This window comes from Saccopteryx bilineata, chromosome 1, assembly GCF_036850765.1.
Source record: "Saccopteryx bilineata isolate mSacBil1 chromosome 1, mSacBil1_pri_phased_curated, whole genome shotgun sequence".
NCBI classification, from domain to species: Eukaryota; Metazoa; Chordata; class Mammalia; order Chiroptera; family Emballonuridae; genus Saccopteryx; species Saccopteryx bilineata.
The window spans coordinates 19,413,377-19,419,790 of NC_089490.1; the positions used below are offsets into that span (position 1 = coordinate 19,413,377).

The 6,414-nt window shown below is 58.3% G+C and overlaps 1 long non-coding RNA gene across 1 annotated transcript; it reads right to left on the reverse strand.

The window, feature by feature from the left end:
- Positions 1 to 351: 351 nt before the first annotated feature.
- On the reverse strand, positions 352 to 5,721 carry LOC136314055 (uncharacterized). Its single transcript, XR_010727271.1, has 6 exons — positions 5,634 to 5,721; positions 4,464 to 4,661; positions 4,173 to 4,312; positions 1,090 to 1,173; positions 579 to 789; positions 352 to 447 (listed from the first exon to the last, which is right to left on the reverse strand). It is a non-coding gene; the product is annotated as an uncharacterized lncRNA (long non-coding RNA).
- Positions 5,722 to 6,414: the final 693 nt, after the last annotated feature.

A 6,414-nucleotide genomic window follows, 5' to 3' on the forward strand; every position in this document is an offset into this window, starting at 1 on the left:
TTTGGGCATTGGGTGGCAGGGAAAGGGTCCCATGTCCCAGGCTTGGGCATATCAAAGCCTAGAGAATCTAATCACCCAGGACCGAGATAAGGAGCTGGAACCAGACCTGTTCCAAAAGTGCCAAACCAAACACTGATAATGGATCCAGAAAGCTTCAGGTCTGACCCCTTCACCTCTCTCACCCTACGGGCTCTAATTGGGCCTCAGATGGGTGTGGATATGGCCCCAGGCCAGATCTCCACCAGTTTACCATATTTCCCCATGGAAAAGATGCTCCCGTGTATAAGATGCTCTTTAATTTGGGGGCCCGAAATTTGAAGAAAAAAAAAAGTATCACATAAAGTTTTTGAACTCAAGTTTTATTCATCATAAAATTCATACAACTCCTCATCACTGTCAAAACTCCCTTCCATTAGCTTGTCCTCATCTGTGTCTGATGACGAATCACTGTCTTCAACAATGAGCGCAAAAACAAGCGTGAAAAAGTGGGAAACGCAAGTTAAAAAATCTACAACCACTGTATAAGACGCACCCAGTTTATAGACCCCAAAATTTTTTTAAAAAAAGGTGCATCTTACACAAGGGGAAACACAGTAGTGTGGATTCCGGAAAGGTGGGCCTGTGGCTGGGTCCCGGCAGCTTTCCAGGGCTCTCCCTGTGCTCAGCTCCTTGTGCGGGACACCCGGGTCAGGGAGGGCCCAGAGACCCAGGATAGGGAGCTGGGGGCCAGCAGCCACACCAACTCTCCCCAGCATCTTGTCTTCTGAAGGGCCTGGCTCCGCATACACCCTGTACCCCAGGGAAACAAAGGCCTGCCGCTGGAAGGGGGACCCACATGCTCAGGGCGTCCGCGCGCCCCCAGGAGGGATGGCAGAGAGGCGGCTCCAGGCCCTGGGGCACCCGCAGAACCTCCCCTGTCGCTTTCCTGGCTGCACCCCCCTTCTCCCGGCTCTGAGGGTGTCGGAAAGGGCCCAGGGCCCGGCTGAGCACGGCCCAGCTTCCTATCAAATCTGCGCCCCCTCCCCCCACCTCATTCCAGGAAGCTGAGACTGCGATCCTTAGGCTTCAGGAGGTTTCTGAGGGTCTCACCTTTGTCCCTTTGCAGGAGAAGACGTCATCACTGCTCCATGCTGGCCCAGGGCACAGATGGCTTGGCCTCCAGGGACATTCTGCCTAATGAACCAATCCTCTCGGTACTGACCTCCTCCCGGCCTGGGCTGGACATCAACACCCCTCCCACCTGATTTCAGGCCTCAGCTCCTGAAATCCCAGGGGTGTGATGGGGGCTCAGCATCCAGGTCACCCCTGGTCGTAGGTCCAGCAGAAAACAGACACCAGATCACACAGGCTCAAGAGAAGCCAGGTGGATCCCTGCAAAGCCTGGCCTAGAGCCCTCAGCTCTGGATTGCCCTGAGGACCCTGCTCTTCAGCCTCTGGCCCAGTTCCCCCAGGACCGCCAGCTCAACCCTGTCCCTCCTTTCCCCACTGTCCTTTCCCTGCCTCTTAAAAGGCACTCCTCCCTGGTCAGGCCTGGAGGAGGAGAAGGCCCCAAACCTCAGAGGCCTCCTTAATCCATACTGAAGCCCTCCTCTCCCTTCCCCACACCCATCCCCATCCCCTCCATCATTAACGTCCTGTTGGCTCGACCTCCAGAGTAAATCCCGAATCTGTCCTCTTCTCTCCTTGTCTGCTGCTGCCAGCCGGCTCCGCCACCATCACTCCTCTCCTGGAGTATAGCAATTCTGCCCTTTCCACCCCCTCCCTGCCCCCCGCCCCACCTCCACACAGTGCTTAGCTTAGAGCCATCCTATTAAAACTCAAGCCAGAACTCCTCTGCACCGAGCCCTCCCTGAGCTGAGCCGACCACATTCCCAGGCCCACAGGAGCTCGTGCATCCTGGGTCCTGCCCCTGTGCCCTCTCCCCTCCTTCACCCCACTCTAACTAGCCACCTCCTTTGACCCTTTCCCTTCTCCTGAACCTGCAGGGCCTTTGCATGTACCGTTGTTCCCTTTGCCTGTGACTTCCTCCCCTCAGCGGTTCGCCCAAACCTCTGCTCCGGAGTCACCTCCCCGGGGTGAGGTCTCCCCTGACGTCCCTGTGGCTCAATCGCTTTCCCCTTCCGCACTTCCCTCAAAGTTATCTCTTCCCTGGATTTAACTTATTCCTTTAATTAACTTGCTGGTCCATCATCTGCCCCTCAGGAGAATGTGGGTTCATGAGAGAGGGGCCTTATCTGTCCTGATTGCTTCTGTGTCCCCAGCACCCACGGTGGTGCCTCGCGCAGAGCAGGTACTCATGAAATACTTGTTGAGTGAGTGGATGAACGAGTGTGCGCACCTGGTCTGATGCACGTGCCGGCTCACAGCCCTGCTGTTCCCTAGCCTAGAAAGGGCAGGCGCCTCCCCCTTCCCCCACACCCCCAGTCCAGCTCCTCGCCTCCCAACCCTATCCCCCAGGCTGATTGCTGGGGCCCATACTCCCCGTTCCTTCCCCAAATTCTCCTCAACCTTCACGGTCCACCTCCTTCAGCAAATTTCTTCACCTCGCCCACCAGCCAGGCCGTTGCTGTGACAACCACACAGAGCCAAGCTTGGGCTCCTGGCCAAGCACCCACTGAGCGCTTCATGCTCCTTTTCTTAGTTAACATCCAGCAATAGTGTGATGTAAGTGTTATTCCTTAGTAGATGGGGAAGCGGGCTCAGAGAGGTTGAGTGGTCTGCCTGAGGTCCCACAACTGCCCCATGGTAGAGGCACGTGTTCCAGGATCCTGTCTTGTGGGAGGCTCTGGGGAGTCGGGCCTCGTCAGGACTCAGCCCACGAGGCCGGGATTCTGAATCCTGGGCCCGCTGTGTCCAACATTAGCTCAGGAGGCAGAGGCCACTACACTTGTATGACTGTGCATCACGCCCCCCTGCCGCCCCAATATATCAGTACGTCCGTCTAGTCCGCAGGCCCTTTAATTCCAGGGGGAAGGGGCTCCACCAGGGAAGAGGGTGGAGCCAGCCCAGGGCCAGAGAGGCCAGGAGCCTCAGAGGACACCAGGGGCTCTTCCCCACTCGCACTCAGCCTCTGCCCCCACCCTCCAAGCCCTCCTCGAACACGGCTGCCGAGATCTCCCCAGCCTACGCAGCACCCAGTGAGTCCGTGGTGTCATTACACCTGTGTCACATTCCACCAGAGGGTTAGGTTCCCCAACCCCCCATCTCCTCACCCCACATCTTGTCTTGGCCACACTTTTTCTGGTACCCTGTTACCCAGAGGGAAATGGGGCAAGACTAAAGGGGGACAGGTAGAGGGAGGTGGCAGGGAGGGACCCCCAAGGGACCATATCTCCCAGTTAAAGGGGCAGACCACAGGGAGAAGGATGGCTAAGGCAACTCCCCGTCCACCCCTGGGCACGGGGTGGGGTTTAGGTCCCCCATCTGTCCCGGGGCACGGAGTGGGGTTCAGGTCCCCCATCCATCCCTGGGCACCGGGTGGGGTTCAGGTCCCCCGTCCGTCTGTCCCAGGGCCCCGGGTGGGGTTCAGGTCCCCCGTCCGTCTGTCCCAGGGCCCCGGGTGGGGTTCAGGTCCCCCGTCCATCTGTCCCCGGGCACTGGGTGGGGTTCAGGTCCCCCGTCATCCTGGGGCACCGGGTGGGGTTCAGGTCCCCCTTCATCCCGGGGCACCGGGTGGGGTTCAGGTCCCCCTTCATCCACGGGCACCGGGTGGGGTTCAGGTCCCCTGTCCCTGCACTGCTCATTAACTCAGTCATTGTGTTAATGACCCCTTAGGAACGAGCGTAAGGACAACCCACACCTGGAGCACAGTGATGCTCTCGCCTGCTGGACTGTGCCAGCCCAGTTCCACGGGCATCCCCAGGGGCCACAGGGCAGGAAGGGCCCTCCCTGGGCAACTGGGCCCAGCGGGGCCAAGAGAAAGGTCCAGAGTGAGCCAGGCTAGCGGCAGGGAGGCTTCTTCCCAACCACGGGCAGCCAGACTGAAGCTTCCAGAAGAGCTAAGCTGAGGCCCCTGCAGCAAACCCTCGTGACCCACCCTGCCCATGGAGAATGTCCCCCCAGACTCTTCTCTTGGACGCCCGCACAGCCTCCATCTCTGATCTCCTCCATGGTTGCCGTGCCAAAATGTCAGGACAGACAGACCCAGACTAGCAACAAGGAACGAACCTCACCTGCACAGACGGGCAGTTCGGACTTCACGAGCCAAGGACTGCTAATGTTTGTATGGAAACACCTGGTGGTCTCAGGTTCAAAGCCCAACAGCCAGCGGAGCCGAGGAATCCAACGCTAGCTCAGGCAGCATCAGCAGAACCTGTTCACAACACGGAAGGTGTCGGGCTGAGGGAAGGGAAGGTTCAGGCCCGGGTACGCCACTTCGTCCTGGGTCAGACTAGCGCGCAGAGGGGTGGACACCTTTCTGGTGACGTTCAGATGAAAACAGCTGTTATTTACTGAGCACTTACTATGGACCAGCTGCAAGGATTCCTCCTGGGCAGACATTCTGATCCTTGCTACAATACCACGAAGAGGGGCTGTTAATGTCCCTGCGGCGCAGACGAGGGAACCCAAGCATGAAGAGGTCACGTTGTTAGTAAGGTGTGAGGCCAGGTTTCAAAGTTCAGCACTGTGGGCAGGGAAACCGGTCCTCGCTGTGTGTGGACCTGTGAGCAGAGTGAGGACCCAATAAGAGGCACTTTATGGATATCATAAGACCCAAGCGGAGAAAGAAGACTTGTGAAATGGTGCGTTTCCCGTCCCGGGAAGTGTGAGAACAGAAACCTAATAAACATCTCTGGGAATCGTCCCGTGGAAGGGATCCCTGGATGGGTCCTAGCTCAGCTGACCGACAGGATTCTGTCCTGGACTCTGCAGAGGCCTAGGGGGCCCGCACAGGCCCCTCCCCCTGCACACAGGCCCCTCCCCCTGCTCCCTCTCCCTCTCCCTCGGCCTTCCCCCGTCTTTCTGGAGGACCAGGGGCCTTTCATTGTAAACCCCCTCCACCTGTGAATATGACTCCACTTTAAGGCGTTGGTCAGCAGCACCCCAGAGTTCGGGGAGGTCCTGGCCTGAGTGAGCCGCCTGTGAAGCTCAAGTGCCCGCCAGGGAAGGGCCGCAGGGGCAGGTCAGGCCTTTCCCTGCACACCCACCCGTCTACAGAATGGAAGCCATTCCAAGTCTGGGGTAGCGGGGGGCTGGGTTGGTGGGTGGGTGCTCGTTTGGTCCTAGGGGAGAACGGGTTCCCCCTGGCTTGGAATTCAAAGGATTCCTCAGTGGGAGCGCTCAGGAATGTGCCAGTGGGGCCCCCCGCTGACACCCAGCCTCTCCTGTGGGGCGCAGCGCCCAGCACACTCCCCCGCAGCCCACCCGAGGGAGCCACCGAGCCCCTCCGGGCCGGGTTGGGAGCTGCAGGAAGAGACACAAGACTGGCACGCAGCCCCAGCTCAAGCCACTAATTAACTTCATGGCCTGAGGCAAGTCACTTCACCTCTTGGCCTGTTTCCTCCTCTGCACAGCATGATAACAATCCGGCCCAGTGAGCCCGAGATAAATGGTAAAGCTGACGGTGTTTATATGGTTCTAAAGTGCTATTATTACCCGGGGGTGGGCTAGGAAAGGGCCCCTCCTGGTCTAACCTGAAATGTGACTCCCAAGCAGGATGCTGGCTCCGCTCCTTTCCTGAGGGCAGCCCCGGGAGTGGGCAGGGCCTGTCTCCAAAGCAGAGAACTGAGCACTCAGCAAACAGTCACCGATGTTGGTGATGATCTTTGGACAAACGGATTCCATCTGCACACCACGCCCTGACACAGGCCGGGCGGGCTCAAACACAGTGGACCCCCCCAGGGCCCGGCTCCCACCCACCCTTTCCTACCAGGAAAGCCGTGGGCTCACTCCCCACCCACCCTACCAGAGGAAAATTCCTGCAACAGACCTCGCAGGTCAGAGGCAGGGGCCTGGAGAGGAGACAGGGGAGGTTGGAGACCGCACTGGGCTGGGAGCCAATTCCTGGGACATGTCTCCTGGACACCCCTGTCACGCCACACAAATATGTGCAATAAAGCAATTACAGCTTGCTCCGGGGGATCCCCACGGGTCTGACCAGGATCTGGCCACCCGGAGAATGAGGCCAAACTGCTTTTTCTTGTACCGCTCAGCAAAGGGTCAGCAATAAGCCTGAGGTCTCCGGACCGAGGGGCTGTGACTTCCAGTTGTTTTGGACCGAGGAGCTGTGACTTCCAGTTGTTTTGGACCGAGGAGCTGTGACTTCCAGTTGTTTTTCCCCCCGGGAACGGTTGGGTTGTTAACACAGCTTGCCCGGTCTGTCTACTTTCCAAAGTGGTGTCATGTTCATCATCTCACTGGCTACTTCTCACAACTAGTTCCGTGTTTCCTTTCTTTTTTTTTTTCAGCAAAAGA